At 40.1% G+C, this 24,537-nt stretch overlaps 1 long non-coding RNA gene across 1 annotated transcript; it reads left to right on the top strand.

Moving 5' to 3' along the window:
- The first annotated feature begins 318 nt into the window (after positions 1–318).
- LOC132392331 (uncharacterized) lies at positions 319–7,279 on the top strand. The gene is made up of 3 exons (XR_009511494.1): positions 319–402; positions 5,716–6,218; positions 6,397–7,279. It is a non-coding gene; the product is annotated as an uncharacterized LOC132392331 (long non-coding RNA).
- The last annotated feature ends 17,258 nt before the right edge of the window (positions 7,280–24,537 follow it).

Genomic DNA, 24,537 nt, shown 5'->3' with positions numbered 1-24,537 from the left:
CCTACAACATATACTGAACCACGCTCAGAGTTGTTTTTAGGACAAGCTCTCAATGTGAGGATTATTCTTCGAAGAGCTGAGTGCTGTACTCAATTTTGTTGTTTATTCAAATAACCATTAACTGTAAGATACTTATATTCAGAATGTAATGTGAATGAATGGTTAAAGATTTCAAGGGATCAAGAACAGGGAAAGGTTTTGAATAACCAATCATAATCATATTGAATGGCAGAGCAGCCACAAAAGACGACATGACCTAATCCTGTGCTGACTCTCTGTTTCTATTGGTCAACCTCATTCTAATAACAAACAGATCTTTTCGAATTAAAAATGGATGTTCAGGCTTTGCAGAAGAAAATGCATCAGATAAGCCTTCATTTCTGACGCAAGGTTGAGGAAGTGGTAAAAATTAAATTAATCTTTTTTAATAGTTCTTGTCAAAGTTGATTGTTAAGTGTGGATTTTTTCCCTTTGATGACGCACGTCTGCTATAACTAAAGGGCCAGTCATCAAGAGCCAAAATCACGTCTTTCAGCTTAGTTTATCCAAGATTTGTGTTTTGTTTACGTGCTAACGTGACCTGACCTTTGAAGTTTATGCATAATTCATTGGTAATTTTATGAGCCATAGGGAATGCCGCGAACTGCCTTAGGACTCTCTAGGCCAGTCAGTCTCACTCTCCGGGATGAAATCTGTCAAAATGATGTACAGATTTCCTTTTATACTTAACCACAAGACCGGAATAATTCTAGTGTATAGGTGCTCATGTTTTTGAGTTGCAATTAAATAAACACCCCGTTGCATGGTGGATGCATAAATTCAATTACAATAGGTACAAACATGGAGCAAAATGTGAAATAAAAATGTAAGTGTCATTAGAAGCAGTTCTACTTCACTCTATCTGGTGAGAAGGGGTCACAATTACTACCAAAACACAGCTTGATTTACATCTACTGTCTTAACTGACAGTTGTAAGTGGTGACTAATTATTTGACAAGGAACTTAATTGGTTCTGGCGATTTTATTAATTTTTTTTATTGTTCTCACCAGTGTCACCCCTCTCGGTGCAACTTGGTCTCATAGGAGAAGACACTGCCTCTCCTGCCCTGCAGGATTCTCTGCTGCCAGCTTTTCCCCCGCCTAGAAACAAATCTCAGTTCCTGGGTGCCGCCGGGCAGTTAAGCTCCTCTTCACCCCACCCGAGCTGCCCCACGCTGACAACCAGAAGCTGCCTCTCTCTGCCTGCTCCAGGGAGCCAAATTGACAGGCAGGGTCAAAATGTTTAACGCTGGAGGTATTAAGATGAGGGAAGTAAGTTCAAGAGGAATGTGCAGTGCAAGTTATTTTCACACGGAGAGTGGTGGATGCCTGGAATGTGCTGCCAGGTGTGGTGGTGGTGACAGGTACAATAGAGGTATTTAAGAGACTCTTAGATAAACGCATGAACGGGCCAGTTCAGATCGCGGCTCCCTGACCCTGCTCTGCACTGAACTATTTGCGATCTTCTGTTCAGAACGCTATTCCCTTGCAGTTATAGTTTCCACGGTGTGTTTTGTTCCTCGGCACGTTAGGTGTTCTTTTTATTTTTTTTATGGGCTTGATGAGTTGCACATTGAGTTTTGATGGTCTTCTTTTCTTTAATATACAGCTTTTGTTTTTGCTGTGTGGCTGCCTGTTAGGAGACGAGTTTCAAGGTTGCATAATGTATGCATACTTTATTAATAAGTGTACTTTCAGATTTGATGAATATACAGAGAATGGAGGGATACGGACATTGTGTAGGCAGAAGGGGTTAGTTTAATTAAGCATTATTAGCTTAAGTAGTGTGACACAACATCATGGGCCAAAGGCCGTGTTCCTGTGCCATACCGTTCTTTGTTCAATGTAAATGAGATCTGGAAATTAAAAGAATCCGCGCCTCAAACGGATCCCTGTTCTATCCTCCTGCTTCTGAAAACCACCTCCTATTGAAAAGCAAATAAACTGTGATGCTGGATGTTCAAAATATAAGCAGAAAACGTTGTCGGTTGCTGAAGAGTCACCAACGTGACATGTTAACTCTGTTTCTCTGTACAGAGGAGCCGTCTGACCTTCTGAGCATCTCTGAGATAGTCACATGTTCTTGACTCAACACTGTGTCCCCCCCAGCACGAATCCCTCTGTCTTTTAACTTGTTTCAAAAGTAAAAGGCCAACGTTTCGAGGTCTAAGGTACACAGAGGTTGTGACCCCTCTGTAAAAGAGTCCATGGCATTGTTTGAAGTCTGAGTCTAGTCCTAAATCTTGGCCAATATTTATCCTCAACCAACTAAAAGAATTAACACTTTGCTGTCATGGTTGCTTGACGTTTGTAAAAATGGCCTCAATGCTTTCTCTCTCACAGAATTGGTTACAAAGTATTCACTGATTATAAATAGCGATGGATTGTCCTGAGATTGTCACAGTTGCAAAGTGAATATTCCTTTTTTTTCCCTTCTCAGTTTAATTCCTAACTCTAATTGTTGTAGAGCAATTCAGCTAGTATGATTTGTGGAGGACTACTTCTCAATGTTGACTCATTGACCTCCAGTGAACAGTTGAATAGAAGAGAGCATCCGCTGAAAAAAATACTCCCCGTGCTGTACAATTACATCCACATGGAATGCATCAGTGGACAGAAATTAGTAAAAAACCAAGCTGGTATCCCTCAATTAAGTTTCTGAAAATACCGATGAGAGCCTGGGCTCCACTCTGTTGCCACATTATTCCGAGCAAAGGAATAGAAGTCCCCTACCCTGTGAGGCTTCTTTATGTGGTTTCTGTTCAGTTCTTGTTGAACAAAAAGTGAGAGAGCAGCCCATCAGTTTACATTGAATGCACAGTTGCTTAGAAGGACACAGGCGTGGCTGAAGTGGAATTTAAAAAGTCTCTGCCTCTATTAGATGTGCTATGTAAAGCTGGTGGCAAATTGTATGACTGAGGCATTTAACTTCAGTGTCCTGTGTTAAAAGTATAAGGAATTAAAGAAGGAGTAAGCCATTCAGCCCCTCATGTCTGACCCACAGTTTAGTCAGAACACTGGTGCTTCTATCTTGCACTATTCTCAAGTTCCTTGAATCCCTTAATGTCCAAGAATCTGCTGATCTAATTTCCAAATAAGTTCAGTGACTGAACCTCTGCATCTCTGCTGGATAGAGAATCTCAAAAACTACCTACTCTCTGGAAGGAGATATCTTTTTTCCTCTGCCCAGAGTGGCCAGTCCTTTGGTTTGAAGTATTTTGCAATAATAAAGCATGTTCTACATGCCGCAGCCAGAGATCATACAAAATCCACAAACATCCTGTCAAACGCTTAGAATTTTTCACATTTCATGGAAACTAATCTATAAGAGAACTTGTAATACTTAATCTAGGAGAGTCAGATGCCTCAAGTCCTCAGCTTCACACACCTGATAAGCAGAAAGGAAACCGATAACAATGAAGAATGGGAGGCTGAGAGAATATTTCATCTAATTCCTCCCCTGAAATTTATAACAAAAGCTGGAAGTTTTTTGAGGAATTTCCAGAAAAAAGTGTTAGGTTTAGACAGGGACTGTGAACAGAGGGACCAGATGTGGAAGCCATCATAACTACAGCCCATCCGGCATTAATGTAACAACTTTCCAGCCTAAATCATTGAAAGGACATTGGGGTTGATTTTATCTCCGTCAGAATCGGCATCAGGTTTATTATCACCATCTTACATGACATGATATTTGTAGTTTCCTGGCAGCAGTACAAAGACATAAAATTAGTATAAATTACGAAGTAAATGAAAAATTCAAAGAAAGGAATAATGAGGTAGTGTTCAAATGTTCATTGGTTTGTGGGCCATTCAGAAACCTGATAGCAGAGGAAGTTGCTTCTGAACCATTCAGTGTGGGCCTTCAGGCTCCTGTACCTTTCTTGATGGTAGTAACAAGAAGAGGGAGTGCTGGATGCTGAATGATTGGTGTGCCTGCAGATGAGGTAAAGTAGTTTTATACAAACACAGATACTCAACTTGACCTATTGATTTTTGCTGGAAGGAACATCTAGCAACTGTATAAAGACTTGCATTTGCTTTAATTAAAACTGGATCTATACGTGATCACATTAGAGGCACGTCAGCTGTTAATCGAGTTTATGCCACCTTGACCAATCCATGTCCAGCACCTGTAGTTTAAGAACTGAAGGGAGTAATTTGGTTCTTCACACAGAAGGGCATCTGCTGATCTATTAAGGTGCAAAGTCACTCTTCCAGTAAGACCATAAGACACAGGAGCAGAATGTGGTCATTCAGTCCATTGAGTCTGCTCTGCCATTCCATCATCACTGGTTTATTTTTACTCTCAGTCAGATTCTCCTGCTTTCTCCCCATAATGTCACAGCTGCTTCATTTCGACATCCTGCCAAATGAACCAAGTGTAAATGGAGGTTCAAGGTGTTAGATTGCCACAGGTATGAACCATCCTCTTTTGCATGGTGGGACTTCTGTCTTTGGTCGAGGTTAAAATTATTTCATTCCATCTTTTATCTGCAACCTGTTCTACTAAATAACTGCCTGCTGTCTCTCCTCCCCCATACAACTTCTTTATACTTGCATAGTCTCCGTCATCTCTGTGCTGCAATGTCAGATCACATTTGACACAGTTACTGCACAGTAAATGCACACACCTTATTCTGTGACTTGCAATTCTATCAGACCGAATTAACCAGTTCAGTGCTGAATCAAGGCAACTGCAGATTAAAATCAAGTGGCTTGCGGTCATGTTAGACTGCATTAAACGACGAATACCGCATTTGAGAAAGACAGATTCAGAGAAAAGTTCTCCTTTGAACCACTGGCTGTGCTGGGTATTTGTTCTTGTGCCCTGTCTCTCCTGCTGAGATTCAGTCCCATGGGTTCCAAATCAGCCGCCTAGTCATTCTTCAAGTGTGAGGCTTGGCAGGGGATGCAGCCAAATCAACAGAAGGGCAACTCTGCCCTCACTCAGGGCACTTGTGCCTCCATTCACTTGAGAATGAGCAGTACAAGGAACCTTGGCTAGCATCCATATCCCTACAGCAAAGGCACCATGGCAATCAGAGAGCTTCTGCATTTGTTCAAGGGCCACAGATATCCCCGGTATGACCAACATTTATTGTCCACCACTGGATTATTGCTGTGGGCACTAATTGGCCACCACTCACCCAAGGGCCACTCCAGGTAAAGGTTTTTGTTACATTTTGTAACTTCAAGACATTAAACTAATTCAAAGGAAGACATGGGAATCTGAAATGTGAGTCTATCTTTGTGTTTACTTTAAGTGAGGCATGCGTGTATCACATGGTAGCATTATGACGTATACTTTTTACGTATTTATATGTACAACCCATAATTATGGAAGGACAAGAATGCTTAATCAAACAATATATTTACAGTTACTCAAATATTAAATACACAACATTCCTCCCTGCTTCGATCATAGACTCCAACTCAATGTAGAATGCACCTCAACTATATACACAGTATATATGCAGTACACAATATAATGCAACAGTATAATGTATATACACAGTATAATGCAACTACAATATACAGACATCTGTATATGCAGACATCTGTATATATGCAGTACACAGTATAATGCAACAGTATAATGTATATACACAGTATAATGCAACTACAATATACAGACATCTGCAGCATAGTAAATTTAAAATTGTCCCTGTTCAGTTTCAGGCCAAAGGTTTAATTGCTGTGGAAGCTTTCTTACTCTTGTGCGATAACATCTTTCCCTGACAAGGGGGATCACTCTGCTTGGCAGGTGAGTCTTGTGGTTGTGAAACAATCCCAGGTACCGGGGCTTCCTTGGTGGTGGTTGTAGGAATTGACTCTGAACCTCCAGGAAGTGGTTCTGACATGGTAGCCACCATTCTTCTCTAACAAATGAGTCAGCTTCTTCAACTGATCGATGTGTCACCTCCAAATGACATCAGACACAATCTCCACTGTGTAGGAGAGTAGTAATGTTCTGTCCTTAATCTTTCCAAGTACCCACTTTCAGTCACCTCTGTAGGCCCTCACCAGGACTACTTCCCCAGGAGTAAAACATCGAACCCTCTTGTTTGAGGAACCTTCAATTTGTCTCAGCTGTTTGCCCTGCATCCTCCTCCTGAGACTGGGATTGAGGAGATCCAAGCGTGAACACAAGGGACGACCCATGAACAGCATGGCTGGTGAGTTGTTGGTGGTGGAGTGTGTTGCATTACGATAAGCAAGGAGGAATTTGGTGAGCTTCTGGTTCAGTGTTACCGCCTTATTGCTCACAGCATGTTCTTTTCACTCTGGACACCAAATCTTTTGTAGCTGGTGGTATGGTGCAGGTGTAATATGACTTATTCCATTCATTTTCAGGAATGACTGAAACTGATCCACCAGAAAATGTGGTCCATTGTCACTGACTACGTGTTCTGGAACACCAGTCCTTGCAAAGTGGCTTCTCAGTACATCAACGGTGCGTGAGGCTGTAGGGGAGGCTATTGGAAGCACTTTTGGCCACTTTGTCGCTGCCTCCACTACTACCAAGAAATTGGTGCCCATGAATAGTCTGGCAAAATCCACATGATTCCTCTGCCAGAGCAATGCAGACTATTCTGAGGGATGAAGAGGTGCTACTCTCGGCAATCTCTGCATGTGTTGGCATTCCAAACAATGCATGGCAAGCTGCTTGATCTGCTGATCTATCTCAGGCTAACAGACAAAGCTTCAAGCCACCACTTTCATTTTAACTACACTTAGATAACCAGCATGTAGCTCCTCCAATACTTCAGCTTTCTATCCCCACATAAGAAAATCTCCATCAAGGGTATGTTCATCTTGGCGCTGGTAAAAAATGGAAGAACTGGAGTTTCTGCTGCACATTCCAGCTATTTTGGGTGACCATGTAGACCTGAGACAGTGTGAGGTCTATCCTAGTTTCCCTTTGGATCATCTCTGCTGTAACTTTTGATTTAAGTTTGAGAAAATACGTCAAGAGGAGTGTCTGGTTTTTTTTGTAAATTTTCCTGGCATTTCCTTTTCCAAAGGCAAATGGGACAATCCATCAACATTTCTATGATTAGTCATCGTCTTGAATTCAGTCCTGTGTAGTTGTGTTCTCCAAGAAACAAAGCCCATCTCTGCATTTGTGCTACTACTGTTAATGGGACATCCTACTGTGGATTGGAAATGGACTCTGGTGGCAGGTGATCAGTAATGAGGGTAAACTCTCTGCCATACAAGTACTGGTTAAAAAGTTTTAGACCCCCAAATGAACAAGAATGTTTAATCACACATATATATATATATATACATACACACACACTATTACCCAAATATTACCAAAATATTAAATACACAGTATTTTCCTTCCATGAATAACAATCTAATATTTGTTTATTATTTAATGACATTCAGCGTGGAGCAAACCCTTCTGGTCCTTCGAGCTGTGCTGCCCAGCATCCCCCGATTTAACCCTAGCCTAATCACAGGGCAATTGACAACTACCAATTAACCCATCAACAGTCTTTGGACTGTGAGGGGAAATCAGAGCAACCGGAGGAAACCCACGCGGTCATGGGGAGAACAAACTCCTTACAGGCAGCAGCGGGAACATGTCACTGAGATCACAATCAGTAGTCCCGTTCATTGCGAATCACTTCACAGCTGAAATTTTGAAATCTAGTCATAAATGTGAAGGTCCAACCGTCTGCCTGATTTTTTTTAGATCTTGATTGAGACCCCTGGGAATTGTGGAAAGACAACACCTTTGACTTTGTAACACTTCCTCAGTACTGCATTGAAGTGCTAAAATTTGTGGTTCAAGCTTGGTGTGAAGCTTGAACCCACATTCTCTAGATCTGTGCCATGGTGCTCTGGGTTGACCCCCTAAAGTGCAGTTGATGCTTACCTCACTGACTGGGCATGCCCCAACACCACCTGCTGGAACAATCACCATGGAAATATAAACGGACTTCCACAAATTCCACGTGTCTGACTCTAACTATTGATTTTATTGTTATAAGTAGTAGCATCTTCTTTTTACTCTTTTATCAATTAATTCCATTATTAAGGTAGCAAATAGTTCAGAAGTCCATGGAAGACTTGGCAGTAGATGTTAATAAAGTTTCAGAACACATTTCATGCCAATGGGGATGGTAATTTTACAGTTGGTTCTATTCTTTAGTATGACCTCATCATTTATAGTTTGTTTAAAGGTCAAGTAATTAAATCAATCACTCAAGTGTTTAGTACACTGTGTTTCAGGTGTTGTCAGTCTCTGAGAGATTTCATATTGATGGAACTGTAAATATGCTGAAACTCTCATAGAACCAGAAGAACACTACCTAAAATAGCATGTCTGGAATTTTTCCCCATTCATCGTGGATAAGAGCAAAAAGTCCCAAATTCTTATTTTAATGAACACAAAACAAGTTTTAATTTGAAAGCTGAAGGAGGCTTCTATTAGATAATGAATGTTATGCAGACTTTTTTGAACGTTGCCAAGGTCACAATGACTCACAACGAACGTTGCCAAGGTCACAACATCAGCATGATTTCTGTAAAGGGAAATCTTGCTTGACAAACCTGTTAGAGTTGTTTGAGCAAGTAACAAGCAGGGTGGACAAATGAGAAGCAGTGGATGTCATTTACTTGGATTCTCATAAGGCATTTGATAAGGTGTCACACATGAGGCTACTTAACAAGATAAAATCCAATGGTGTTACAGGAAAGATACAGTACTGGCATGGATAGAGGAATGGCTGACAGGCAGGAAATAGCAAGTGGGAATAAAAGCAGTTTTTTCTGGTTGGCTGCCAGTGACTAAATAGTGTTCCTCAGGGGTCAGTATTGGGACTGCTGCTTTTCACATTGTTTGTCAATGATTTAGATAATGAAATTGATGACTTTGTGGCAAAGTTTGTGGATGATACGAAGATAGGTGGAGGGGCAGGTAGTGCTGAGGAAGCAATGCAATTGCAGTAGGACTTAGACAAATTAGAAGAATGGGCAAAAAAATGGGCAAAAAGAATGGACAGATGGAGTACAATGTTAAGAAATGTATGACAATGCATTTTGGTAAAAAGGAACAACAGTGGAAACTATTATCTAAATAGGGAGAAGGTTCAAACATCAGAGGTACAGAGGGACATGGGAGTCTTCATGCAAGACACTCAGAAGGTTAATTTACAGGTTGAGTTGGTGGTAAAAAAGGCGAATGCAATGATGGCATTTATTTCAAGGGGAATAGAATATAAAACCATGAGATAATGCTGAGGCTTTATAAGACCCTAGTCAGGCTGCACTTGGAGTATTGTCAACAGTTTTAGGTCAAATATCTCGGAAAGGATGTGTTACTATTTGATAGAGTCCAGAGAATGTTCACAAGGATGATTCAGGGAATGAAGACATTAAGATATGAGGAGTGTTTGGCAGCTTTGGGCCTGTACTCACTGGAATTTAGAAGAACACAGGAGTATCTCTTTGAAATCTAATGAATGTTGAAAGGACTAGATAACGTGGATGTGGAGAGGATGGTTCCTATGGTGGTGGTGTCCAGAACTAGGCACAGCCTCAAAATTGAGGGACAACCTTGTAAAACAGAAGCATGGAGAAATTTTTTTAGCCAGAGAGTGGTGAATCTGTGTAATGCTCTACCACAGACTGCAGTGGAGCCCAAGTCAAGGGCATATTTAAAGCAGAAGTTAATAGTTTCCTGATCAGTCAGTGCATCAAAGGATATGGCGAGATAACAGGTGTATGGGATTGAGTAGGATCCAAGATCAGCATGATGGAATGGCACAGCAGGCATGATGGGCTGAATGGCTTAACTCTGCTCATTTGTTTTATGGACGCAATCAATAGTACCCTTGCTTTAGAAGTTTGTAAATTCAATTTCAGCTGAAGAGACTGATGTGCAAATTTACTAAAAGAGAAGAGAACCTCCTGAGAGTTTGCTATTCTTGTAGGTACTGTAAATCAGATGAATCATTAAACTGCAGTTCAACTATTCTGTGGGACAGCTCCCCATCAGATACCAGTGAAGAATACTTTATAGGTCCCATGGCATTGTACCAGAAAAAAAAACAGCAGGCTCTTTAGTCCTGGCCAATGTTCAGCTTGTAGCCAACATTTTGAAAATACCTCATCTGGTCCCTTTATATTGCTCTTTATGGGAATTTGCACAGGCTACAGTTCCAAAGGCATCTATGCTCTGAGGCATTGCATAGACTGTAAAGTGCTCTGGAATATTTGGCCGATTGAAGCAGCAGGAGGTTCTGAGCTGTCCTTTCAACTCTGATACTTAAATATGTGATTTAACACAGCTGAATAAAAGTATCTCACATTAAAATGAGAGTGAAAAAACTTTGATGTAACATTTCCGAATGTAACATATAAACATATTCACTCCCTTCATTTTGCCCTGCTGTTCAATAAATCTTGCTGATCTGCATCTTAAAGCTTCGCTGTTCCTAATGCCCTCACCTAATTCTGTATCTGTCTTCATGATGGATGGCACAGAAAACATTCCAGAAATAGTGGAGATCTATGTACATACTAAGAATAAAGGATTTAAAGCAATTATTAAAAGCAAATAATTGCATGGGAGGAATTAACAGGATTAAAAGCTGACAAGACCTTGGACCTGATAACCACCAGGTGTCTGTAGGGATAGTGGAAGCATAGCCATTGATTTTCCAGAATTCTTCAGATGTCCATGATGTGTATTTAATATTTCAATAGTACTTGAGTAATATTGTAAATATATTGTTTGATTTAGCATTCTTGTTGGTTTAAATAATTTGCTATGAGTTATATGTAAAATTATGTGAATGGTATATGTAATCATGCCACCAGGTCATATAAACACACCTCACTAAAAGTAAAAACATTCTCCTGGGCTCCTGTCTTTTTGCTTTCATTAGTTGTATGTTTTGGAGTTAGAAAGCATAATGGTGGCGACGAGGAAGTTTTAAATTAACCCAAAACGACTACCTACTAAGCACAGTGAAACAGTCAAGTTTAAAAAAGGTAGAAAACAGACATAATCAGAGATTCATAAACAGTGAGTACTGGCTGATAATAATCATAATTTTTTTAAAAAGCAGAAATGGCTCACTTTATTAGAAAGATAGACACATTCATTTGCACAAAAGATAACTGGCTGCTGTGTACAGAATGAACCAAGCAGTATTTTGAAGTAAATGAAATAGTCAATAAGAAGAAAATGCCAGTTTTGCTGAGTGCATTGGGGTTTAAAGGCATACACCTGGTTTAGAAATATGCCTGTCCCAATGAAACCAACCAAAAGTAAATTTGTCGTTATCATGAAAGTAATGCAGGAACATTTAAAACTAAAACCATTGCTGATTGCAGAATGCTTTCAATTTCATAAGTAGAATCAGAAAATAGAGGAGTCCATTTCAGCATATGTGGCTGTATTGAAGAAATTGTCTGAGTGTTATCAATTCAGTGATGCACTGAGAGATTATTTAGTTTGTGGAATCTTAGAAGAAAGCACTCAAAATGGTTCCTAACTGAAGTACAGCACACATTTTAAAAAGCAGTTGAAATGTCTGTATCAATGGAAACAGCAGCAAGTGAGTTGCAGTCAGGAATGAAAGTGAGTGTGAACAAAATTGCAACATCTAAACAGGAACTTTCCTGGCTGAACAAATTATGTTACCGTTGTGGCAGGGGTTCACATACACCAGGCCAATGCCAGTTTAAAGGTGAAACTTGCAGGAAATGCAATGAAGTAGGACACATACAAAGAGCAGGCTGGGCAGACAAAAATATATGAATTGCTCAGAGAAGTGAAAAAGATAAAAAGTCAAGCTGCAGTTTCAAAATGAGTACTAATCTACATGCTATTGATGAAAAACCTGATAATGATGAGAGTGACACAGGACAGAGTAGCCTGAGATTTACAATGTGAAAACTAACAAAAAGCAATTAAACTAGCTTACCAGAAATAAATGGCAAATTAATTAAAATGGAGTTGGACACTGGCTCGGCTGTTTTGGTCAATCCACAAATGAGTTTGAAGGTCATTTCAAAGATACTAAACTGAAGCCTGCAGATATCCAACTAAGAATTTTGTTCTGGAGAATAGATAACTCCTGTGGGAATGACAGTAGTCATAACAGTGAAATACAACATCCAACATGCCACATTAGAGTTGTGTGTAGTAAAAGCAGGAGGGCCACCAATGTGGGGTCATGATTGGCTGAGACAACTACAGCTTAATTGGAGATCCATTCACCATTTGCATGCCACATCCCCTGCAACAGAGTCAACTAAGAGTGCATTAAGAAAGGTACTGGATGATGGCACAACAATGTTCAAGGATAGCATTGGAAAACTCAAACATATCAAAGGTAAAATAGTATTTAATGAAAATGTCACACCCAAGTTTTATATAGTCTGTTCAGTTTCTTACACCATCTGTGATAAAGTAGCCAGTGAACTAGATCAGATGAAGTTTGAAGGAATTGTTTCCAGATTTGAGTAGAATCCTTTGGCAATACCAGTGGTCCCAATTGCCTAGAAGAATGGGTCTGTCAGGATCTGTGATGATTTTAGGGTCACCATCAACTCAGTACTGAAAGTAAATCAATACCCTCTGCCTAAGATGGAGGATATCTTTGCAAAACTTTCTGGAAGGAAACTCTTAAGCAAAGTGGACTTAGCTGAGGCCTACCTACAGAAGGAGATGGAAGAAGAGTCCAAAGTGTTTCTCACCATAAACACTCACAAAGGGCTTTATCACTATAATAGGCTAATTTCTGGAGTAGCATCTCCACCTACACTCTGAGAGAAAGCTATGGACCAGGTGCTGAAAGGCTGCCCAGGCACTCAGTGTTACCTGGATGACACAATTGTTACCAGTGAGGATGACAATGTAAACCTCCAAAATCTCAAGACAACATTAAAGAGATTAGAAGATTACGGACTCAGAGCACAAAATATCAAGTGTGAATTATGTAAACCAAGCATCCTTTACTGTGGTCACACTTTTGACACACAAGGATTACACAATTGTGCTGAGAAAATTCAGCCAATGGCAGATGCCCAAAAGACCAAAGGATGTATGACAGCTATGGTCCTTTTTAGGATTCGTCAATTACTACAAACTATTGATTTTACATTTTGAACTTACAAAACATAGCAAACCTAAAAACAGAATGGAATTGGAAATGGTAATAAGGCATTTATGTCTGGGCAGAGTCTATGAGGGCTTATGAAAAAATAAAATGTTTAAAAAATCTGTTAGAATTTTTTAGGGAGTCTGTGGATATAAAATATTTGGACTCTCTGACAGTCAATACCATGGTTGGAAGACTGTAATTATTGACACTCTAGCAGATACACTGTGGATCAGAGCTTTGATTTCAATAATCCATATATCCATTTCACATCCTCTTCACTAGTACTTGGAGGCTTGTACCTCATTTTGGAGAAATGGCCCTCAGAGCAGTTAGATGAGAAGTCAGCCTGGTGATCCCATGCTAAATAGCAGAAGCAGTATATTCCTGCCTCACCAGACATAAGCGTGGTGGTCAATTAATCCAATAGCAGCAGGCGAAGGCATCAGGAACACCCCCAAGATGACACAAGTACATCAGCTAAGAGGATCAAGTGGATGGCCCACCTCAGTCTCCTCTCGTTGGGATTACCATCATCACAAATGCCAGACTTCGGCCAATTTGATTCACTCCGTGTGATATCCAGGAAGGACCAAGAGTACTGCTCGTATGAAAGGACACAGACGTGAACACCGTCTCATGTCATGCTGAGGTCATTATGTTCCAAAATTAGCTTTGCTTCCAAGAAGGACCTTCCAGTACAGCCGCAGCACTGGAATCTTTCCACAATGTCAATCCCATCTACATAAAACATATCCAGAACAGCCAATTTATGTCTCATAATGTATTCTGTATCAGAAGCAGAGTACTGAATAGTGATTGGGAGATAATAACACAAGACTGTAGGAGCAGGAGTAAGTTACCTAGCTCCTTAAAGCATGTCTTGCTTTCGATATGCTCATGGCTGATGTGTCATAGGAATCAACTCCTCCTCTGGGTCAGATCAGATCGTCTGATCATCTTCCTCTAGTTTAAATATTTCTAATAATCCAGATTCCAAAACTCTCTAGGGCAGAGAACTCAGGAGATTCACTACACCCTGTGAGAAGATATTTCTGTATACCTTTCATTTTAAGTGACTGGTTCCTTACTTGGAACTACGTATTTTCATTCAAGGTTCTCCCACCAGTGAAAACATTTTGATATCCACCATGTCACACCCTCCTAGGATCCTAAATGTTTCAATAAGAGAAGAAACCCTCCTCAATTCCAAAGCGGACAGTCCTGTCAAAGGACGCATGCATTCTGCTCACCAGCTCACAGTTTGAGTTCCATCATGGCCACTTGTTTCCAGACTTCATTATAACATTGACATAAATTTACTGACCAGAGGCTAGATTGCTTTAGGAAGGTGGAAGTGACCATAGTGGAACGAGGTTGCATTTAAGCGAAAGTGATATTGGCCACTATGAAGCTGCTGTATAAGATTAGCAATAACCCTACAGAGTTCTGAAGAAGGTTTGAAGAAACAAGAAATGTGATCCTTCTCCTTTCTGCCTCATGGCTTAAAGGGAGCAAATTTCTGAATTTTTTGCAACATTAGGTATTAGAACCAATAAAGGAGCAGGTCATTTTAGATCTAGTGTTGAGGTAGGAGCTGGATTTAGTAAACTGTCCAACATGTTGCGCATGTACGTTGATCTAAAGTCAATCTTGATATACAGTGCCTATAAAAGGTATTCAGCCCCCCTTGAAAGTTTTCATGTCTTATTGTTCTATACCATTTAAATCACAATGGATTTAATTTGGTTTTTTTGACACTGATCAATAGAAAAGACTTTTTCATGTCAAGGTGAAAACAAATCTTTACTAAATGATCTAAATTAATTACAAGTATACAGTGCAAAATAATTGATTGCATAAGTATTCATCCATTTCAAGTAAGTATTTAGTAGATGCACTTTTGGCAGCAATTACAGCCTTGAGCTATGTAGATAGGTCTCTATCAGCTTTGCACATCTGGACACTGGAATTTTTCCCCATTCTTCTTTACAAACTGCTCAAACTCTGTCAGATTGCATGGGATTCATGAGTGAACAGCCCTTTTCAGGTCCAGCCACAAATTCTCAATTGGATTGAGGTCTGTGCTCTGACATACCCACTCCAGGACATTAATTTTGATGTTTTAAAGCCATTCTTGTGTAGATTTAGCTTTATGCTTGGGGTCATTGTCTTGCTGGAAGACAAATCTTCACCCAAGTCGCAGTTCTCTTGCGGACTGCATCAAGTTTTCCTCCAGGATTTCCCTGTTCCCTGTTTCATTCATTTTACCCTCTACCTTCACAAGCCTTCCAGAGCCTGCTGAAATGGAGCATCCCCATAGCATGATACAGCCACCACCATGCTTCATGATAGGGATAGTGTGTTTTTGATGATGTGCAAAGTTTGGCCTATGCCAAGCATAGCATTTAGTCTGATGGCCAACAGCTCAAATTTGATTTCATCAGACTATACAACCCTCTTCTAGCTGACTTAAGAGTCTGCCATATGCCTTCTGGCAAGCTCTAGCCAAGATTTCATGAGTTATTTTTTCAACAGTGGCTTTCTCTTTGACACTCTTCATAAAACTGCAACTGGTGAAGCACCCAGGCTGCAGTTGTTGTATGCGCAGTCTCTCCCATCTCAGCCACTGAAGCTTGTAACTCCTGTAGAGTTGTCATAGATCTCTTGGTGGCCTCCCTCACTATTTCCCTTCTTGCACGGTCACTCAGTTTTTGAGGGCAGCCTGCTCTAGGCAGATTTACAGCTGTGCCAAATTCCTTCCATTTCTTGATGATTGACTTAACTGTATTTCAAGGGACTTGGAAATTTTCTTATATCCATCTCCTGACTTGTGCTTTTCAATAACCTTTTTGTGGAGTTGCTTGGAGTGTTCTTTTGTCTTCATGGTGTAGTTTTTGTCAGGATACTGACTCACCAGCATTTGGACCTTCCAGATCCAGGTGTATTTTTACTACAATCAATTGAAACACCTTGACTGCACACAGGTATCCAAAAACAGATCTGCATTTAGCTAGTTATGTAACTTCAAAAACAAAGTGGCTGCACCAGTGATGATTTGGTGTGTTCATATTATAGGGGGTGAATACTTATGCAATCAATTATTTACTGTTTTATATTTGTAATTAATTTAGATCACTTTATAGAGATCTGTTTTCAAATTGACTTGAAAAATTTTTTTTTCTGTTGATCAGTGTGAAAAATGCCAAATTAAAACCACTGTGATTCAATGTTGTAAAACAATAAAACATGAAAACTTCCAAGGGGGAGGAGGGGGTTGAATACTTTTTATAGGCACTGTACTTGAGTTCAACATTCAATGCAGTGTTCAAAAGGAGAAAGAAACACAATAAACTCCCAGCACTCTAAAGTTAGGTAAGGCTGCAACATACAAGCTGCAGATTCAAGTTCCCTGCAATATAAGAAGAAGGGAAATTATGAAATTATAGACCAGTGATCTTAACATCTGCTGTTGAAATTCTGCTAGTCTTTAATTTAGAATAAAGGGACTGAACACCAAAAATGTTTTGGTGGGTCAGAGAGATCCACTGCGAATTTGCAATCAGTGGGTCTGATGAGCTTGACTGCATGACTTGAAAAAGTAATTATAGTAGTGGCGAAGACATCTCCATGAATATTATCAGTATGGATTTGCTGAAAGCATTTGATAAAGTCCCTCACAAACAAGAGAAAATCTGCAGATGCTGTAAGTCTGAGCAACAGGCACAAAATACTGGAGGAACTCAGCAGGCCAGGCAGCATCTATGGAAAAGAGTACAGTCGATGTTTTGGGCTGAGATCTTAAATGAAATCCTGAATGGAATTTTTCTCTGATGAAGGGTTTCAGCCTGAAACATCGACTGTACTCTTTTTCATAGATATTGCCTGCATTTTGTGTGATGAAGTCCCTCACTAGAGATCATTAGCTGACCTTAAGGCTCATGCAAATGAAGGCAGTTCATAGATCTGGTAAAGAAAATGGCTCTTGTCAGGAAATAGAGAGAAAGCATAATAGGCAAATGGACACATTGGCAGGGTGTATGGTCCCATAAGAAAGCACATTGAGATTGCAACCATTCATCGTGTTAATTAACAATTAGATGAAAGGATAGGAAACCATGTATCCAAATTTGCCAATAATACAAAGATGGGCTACCTTGTAAGTGGTATAGTATCAGATTGAACAAATAAGGTATATTGTGGCAAATGTAAAGTCATTGGTTCAAACCTAAAATGCATGGTAGTGTAGCAGTTAGCAAAGCACTTTACAGTGGTAGTAATCAGCGTTCAATATTCGCCACTGTCTGTGTGCAGCTTGTAGGTTCTCTCTGTGACTGCATGGCTTTCCTCGGGGTTCTCCCAAAGACATGCAGGTTAATATGTTGATCGGTCACATGGGTGTTATTGGACGGTGCAGGCACATTGGGCCAGCAATGCCTGTTACCTTGCTGTATCTCTAAGTAAGTAGAACAACCCCTAACAAGTCGATGTTTTGGGCTGAGTCTCTTCATCATTATTCTGAATTGTGTAAAGCAAGAGAGTGGAGATGTAACGTGGGGAAGGAGGTGGTAGTAGTAGTGAATAGTGTAGGGAACTGCTGGTTCGCTTACGATACATAGACCACTAAACTATTCATTGACGGGTACAGAAAATAATCAGAAAAGGATTAAAGGATTGCAGGCTTTTATAGCCAGTGCTATATGTGCTCCAGAATACTATGAGCAGTTCTGGTCATGTACCTAAGCTCGGATATATTAGTCTCACAGCAAAATCAGCACAGTTTTGCCACAATGACCCTGAGATCCAATATTGACTTAATTTCACTGGCTGGAGAGAATAGAACTAAGATACAAAAGGCAGAGCCCAACCTTTCAGGTGTTGTTGGGAAAAGCCTCAGTGAACAACTATTGATTTATGTCAATGATTAATTTTAAATCTGAGATTGATGAAATTCTGATAAACAAAAGTACTGAGGAATATGTGGGAAAAAAACTTGAAAGAGATAAGGTTTGATTCAACATCTGTGATATGTTCACTGGTGTATCATTTGAAATAAGTTCACTAACTATTTTGACTGTATTTATATCACCAGATGCCAAGGTGAAAATAACAAGAGTCAGAATAGGACCAATAGTATTCAAATCACATCTTTGAGAAACATGATTTTATTGCTAACAGGGATCCAAAGATTTTGAAATAGAAGATGGCATTTTGACATTGATTCCCTACAGAAAAAGTATATTGAAATATTTCCAAGAGGAAAACAGATCAAAAGCGGAGGGTGATGGAAACTGGTGAAGAAGGACAAGGAAGGAGAACTTTTATTACTGTGTTTCTCATGACTTTAGCAGCACTGTCATGGCTATATTTATTACTCCATCTCCTCCTGCCCACAAAAGGTGATGGTGTTCTTCTTGAACAATTGTTATTTTTTTACAGCTGTATCGTATGGGACTGAAGGAACGAGCCAACCCAACTGATCAGGTTCCCTCCGTAAAAAGTATCACTGACAGTGTAGGAGTTTAGATCATTATTTTCTCTTCTGGAATCTGCTCACAAATGACCTGGGATGGGGGTCGGTTGGACTAAATTTATCAATGAGGCGTGTGACTTACAAGTGCTGATTGCCTGCTCACCCCAATACGGATAACTTATCATGAGCATACTGCCTGCTGAGTTATGTGGTCTCTGGGTAGAGCCAGCCCTGCCATTGCATGTCTCAGCCAAGGGCCTGTTATCATGAATGGCTAGCATTACTTACAGGCAGTCTTCTCTTCTTAAAAGAGAGATGCATCATGGATGCAAGAAAGATTTTGTGGGCTGATTCTGCATTGTATTATATTGCTCGATGGCTGAAAATACAAGAGAACCAAGTATTGAAACTCTTTAAGACTGTAGAATTCTATGGAGACACAGAAGCAATATTCCAGCAATTAAGACACAAATCCACGTTTATGTGCATCTGAATGTTACATTCATCCATATGAGGCTCAGACAGAAGTTGGCATTTAGTAAAAGCCAGTGATACCCAGGTACTGATCTGCATCTTCATCTCACAGCTCTGTAAGTCACTGGGGCTTGGAATCACCCAAACATTAGCAGTACAATTTACCTGGAAGGCACCCTGCATGCTGCTGACTTGAAATGGGCAGCCTCATCTTGCACTCGATATTAGTTTTCCACATTCCAACTGAGGAGAGGGCATTACGTTACTTGATTGAACACAGCAGGTTTATTCAATCCAGTTCTACAATGGGATTTTAACACTTTGATTTAGAAGAAAGGGTTGTTAAAGAGATTAATTTTTTTATCTTATAGTGTCTTTAGCTAAGAGACCTGACATGCCGAGAGGATCCTTTTAGGCCCATTTCAAGAAAGTTCAACAACTGAACCCAATATTTTATTATTAAAAATGGTATCAGCCTAAAGTGAGAGGTTCTGCTGAAGGAGTGGTTAGTGAAGGACATGGGATTCTGGAATTCAGCACTAGAGGATTGCAAATTAAAAGCAGGGAAGTTATTTTGAACCAGTATGAAACATTTCTCTAATTTTATTCACCTAATTTAGGAAGGGCATAACAGTGCTAGAGAAGATGTAGAAAAGATTTATTAAAATGATTGCAGCAATGAGGGATTTTAGCCACTTGGCCAGAAGCTGGGGTCATTTCCACTTAGAAAGACGATTAAAAAGATACTTGACTGAAGTGCATGAAGTAATGAGTAGTTTAGATTGGATGCAATTGGATGTAGAGGAAAGCTGAACACACTAATAGATTATTCAAGCATCTGAGATGACAAGCTTATAATCTGAGTCAAAAGAATAGGAGATAATGTGAGAAACTTTTTTTCCAAGGCTAGAGGGTAGTTATGATCTAATATCACTGCCAGTAAAGGTTGTTGGTGGTAACAGAAATGGTCAGGACTTTCATATTATAATTAGATGGATATTTTATAAAGAATAATGTACAGAGCTTTGGAGAAAGTGCAGAGATATGGAAGAAATAGGATTGCTATGCTAAGAGCTGACAGGATCGATGGGTGGAATACCCTCCTTCATTGATACCACAAATCTATAAAAACAATTCCATCATAGACAGAGTAGCTTCTGAGTCACTCATTATTTTGGTGGTAACTGTTGGCAAAACATTTAAAGTAGTTCATACATATGAAAAGAATCTATGTCAGACACTTTACAGGGAACAAAGACCATGACTTTCACAACAGCATTTGCCAAAATCGCCAACTGAAATAAAAAGAAGTTTTTTTCCCTCTGAAATTGCACAGACATCAACCATGAGCATCATAATAGTGTCACTGATCACCGCACAGCAAGGTCCTGGCACAAGCTTTAACTACGACATGCTTTTCAGTTTACAAGCCACTCTGTAATCCAGCACTCTTGCTCTGTATTGCACCAATGTATTTCCTTCAAATAAATAGCTATGCGCATAATGTAATATTAGAAAGCTGAAACTGAAATTAAAAATATGATGTAGGCAACTGAAGTTAAAGAAAATTCTACTTCTGAATTCTCCGCACTGAAGACTGACAGAGAAGGATTAAGTAACACCATAAATTAGATTTTCTAATGATAAGATTTCTGCTTTACATTCGTCAAAGTAGAGTATTTGCTATCCATTGTGATATCTAGGATCATCTTAAATGGAATGACTACATAAAATGCAAGTGGTGGAGATCCCAATGCTTTGGTACACCCTTCCTAGTGAATGAGTGGGAAGCAAAGGATATGGGGAATTAAGCCCTGCACTATAATCCAAAGGCTTGCACCATCTGTGGATGAACAGCACAATTGTCCCCTTCCACCAATGCCATCCCACATCTGTCACTGACTAGCATCTGGCTGTGTGATCCATTGCATCTTCAAAATACTCTTCTGTCCATCAAGCCCGTGCCAAGCCACATCTCTGGGGCCTCTGCTGGACATAGGAATGTAAGAAGCAGAAGTGAAATTAGGCCATTTGGTCCAGTATTCAGTAAAATCATGGTCGATATTAATCTCCTATTCCTTGATTCCCATAATGTCTGATAACACTAGACAACAACAAGGTGTTGCGTCCTCAGAATTTTTTTGTTTATAATAAACCACTAGACGCTGAATACAAATACAATTTCAGACTACTTGTATCATATAGTAATTTGAAGAAGAAAGAAGAAATTAACTTTTATTGAATATAATGTGTTTAATTGCATAATGGTGCTGATGCTTTGTAATAGTTCAACTAAGCTACAAATGTTTTGCTGATGATTTTCATTTATACTCAGCGTCTGAGGCTTCTCAATTAAGTGTCCAACAATATTCAGCCAGCATTGATGGATTCCAGTTGCCCTGATACTGTTTCTCCAAGACCAACATGACCTGGTGGAACATTTCACCATGCTCGTCACTGACAGTGCTAAGATGTGCATGGAAGAAGTCTAAATGGGAATGCAGAAATGAATCTACATGTTGCACTACATGGTTTTGTATGGTTTAAACATGTTGGCAACCAGCTGCATGTAGTTTTGTGCTCTGTAGTTGCCAAGGAAATTTTCAACAACATCTTTGAATGCCTTCCATGTGATTTTCTCCGGTCCCACTAGAAGTTCTTCTAATTGCCTGTCATTGATGACCTGTTTGATTTGTGGAAAAATGCAAACAAAAATGCCTTCCTCAATCTTGGTATCTGTTATACTGACTTGAATTATGAATTGAAATAACAAATGCAGGTTATTTTAAAAAATGATGCATGATAGGGAAATTTCATAGTGATTTTCATGATCAGCAGCCCAAACTCCATAAGATACAACCAAAGGTATTCTGGAAGCAAAACCTTTAGATGATAGATAGTGTAATCTATCTTCCTATATCTTGAACATACAGAGTGTCAGCCTTCACAGTTCATTCCTCCTGGGTAGAGAATTCTAAATATTCCCTATGCTTTGGGTAAACAAATTTCTTCTCATTTCATTACTAAATTACACACTGGAATTGAGGAGATTGAGAGGGGATCTGATTGAAACGTTTAAGATAACTAAAGGATTTGATAGGATTGAGGCAGGAAATATGTTCCAGATGTTGGGAGAGTCCAGTACCAGAGGGCATGGATTGAGAATAAGAGGTCAGTTATTTAAAACAGAGTTGAGGAAGAACTTCTTCTCCCAGAGAGTTGTGGAGGTGTGGAATGCTCTGCCTTGGAAGATGGTGGAGGCCAATTCTCTGGATGCTTTCAAGAAGGAGCTAGATAGATATATGATGGATAGGGGAATCAAGGGATATGGGGACAACGCAGGGACTGGGTATTGATAGTGAATAATCAGCCATGATCTCAGAATGGCGGTGCAGACTCGAGGGGCCGAATGGTGTACTTCTGCACCTATTGTCTATTGTCTATAAATGTCAATTACTTACTATGAGCCTCTGCCATCTAGTTCTAGACACTACAGTCAAGGATACATTAGCCCTGCATCTACACTGAAAGACCCATAAGAATTTTGATGTTTCAGTGAAATCACCTCTTATTCTTCCAAATACAAGAGCACTTAGGAGTACTTGGCTCCACCTTTCCTCAATTCCCTTCATTTGAGGGATCAGTCTTGTGGTGCAAATGCTCATTTAAGTGCGTAGAATAACGCTCACGTGTAGCATCAAAAGATAGCAATCAGGAATCACGGAGCCAGTATTTTGTGGTTAGAGGAGTTCTTGGGGGAGGGGAGGGGATGCAGATTGCCTTTCTGGCTAGTGACAAGAACTTGTGTATCACAGTGTGTTGCTGTTGATCACAAATGAGGAGCATGTTGAATTGTTCGGTTATGTCAATGCAGATGGTAATCCGAACAAAGGGGGAAGTTCAGCCATTTGTGTGAACCTCAGAAATGATGTAGTTCATTAATATTTCCACTAGCCATCCGTTAATACCTCTTTTTTTTATTAGGCACTACCTTGGGATTAAGGATGATTTTAGTAACAATGAGGAGGCTATGAGGTCAGTGTAAGAACTGTAGACTTTCCTGCAGACATTACAGAAGCTGTAGTTTGTGATGTGGTGCACAGCTCCTGCCACTTACACTCTGTGTTCCTGATGCATGGCTTAGACATTCACAGTACCATCTCCACTTTAAGTAGTCACAGGCCATTGGTTCCCAGGAGTCAGTGGGGATGTTGCGTTTACTTAAAAAGACCCTTAGCAAGATGGCACTGGCAACCAACATTGATGTTTTGCAGGCAGCCTACAAAACTACTCAATACTCTAGTATCGGGGTTTGTTCGAGTCTTGGTATACATCTACTTCTGAACTGTGATCGCTGCAGGCAGCAGCCTGTAATCTCCCTTTAAGGGATGGACTTCTGTACTAACCAAACAAACTGGTGCTTTGCGATTTCCTGGGGGATTTGGCAAACTAGGCTGTCAGGAGTGCTGGTACAGCCATCATTAGGGGTGGGCTCTGGGTCAGGGCCTTAGAGCGGGAGATGAATCCATGCACAGCTCCTTTACTCCCTGCCAATTAAAACATTGAGAAAGATTAAAATCATCAAGGCCGAGAGCAGAAAATGAACAAGTGTTTGGCACCGTCTGCCTGCATTTGACTGGTCTCCTTCTCTTCTCGCTACTACCGTCCGGGGGGAGGTGCAGAACTCTTAGGACCCACACCACCAGGTTGGGAGCAGTCATTTGCCTTCACTCGCCTCCGCGCCGTGCAGTTGTGGACTCTGCAGTTCATGTTCCTTTCTTCCTATTTTACTATTTGCACAATTTGCCCTCTTTTGCATGTTGGACATGTGCCAGTCTTTGCTGTGTTTTTTTTTCATGAATTCTATTGTGCTTCTTTGTTTTGTGCGCAAGAAGATAAACCTCGTTTGTACATACCTGATAATAAATTTGAACTTTTGAGTACATCCTTGATTTTTCTGTCTTTGTTTATCTGGTAATCTCTTCCTAAAACAGGGTTTGGAATAACATGTCTGCTTTGGGAGCCTGGTGTCATGTGGGTAACTGAAGTTTTAATAAGGCTTAATTGTCACCCTATGTAAGTATGGTAGATTATTTCCACTATCAGTGTAGGGAAATGGTGAAGATGGGTATTGCCACTGATATCTTGGTAACACTGAACTTCTGCAAGCCTTGCTACTGGAGGGCACATGGCCTGGTTTAGAGCTGTTGATGTACAACCAGTAGTTCCAGATTAATCACTTGTTTTCCCTCTCATACCAACACATAGACAAGGGGGAGCTCCCAACAAAATATCCATTGGTCTTTATACAGGTAGTGGCATGTCTGTGCAGGATGGTGAAGGGATGAGGCTGCAGGGCAGGGAGGGCCACCCAGCATTCCTCTCAGATAGAGCAGAGGGCTTTAGCTGCCTCGAGCTGTT

This window comes from Hypanus sabinus, chromosome 4 (assembly GCF_030144855.1).
Source record: "Hypanus sabinus isolate sHypSab1 chromosome 4, sHypSab1.hap1, whole genome shotgun sequence".
In the NCBI taxonomy this organism is placed as follows: Eukaryota; Metazoa; Chordata; class Chondrichthyes; order Myliobatiformes; family Dasyatidae; genus Hypanus; species Hypanus sabinus.
The sequence above is the reverse complement of the archived record's forward strand: the minus strand, read 5'-3'. Positions and strand labels throughout refer to the sequence as shown.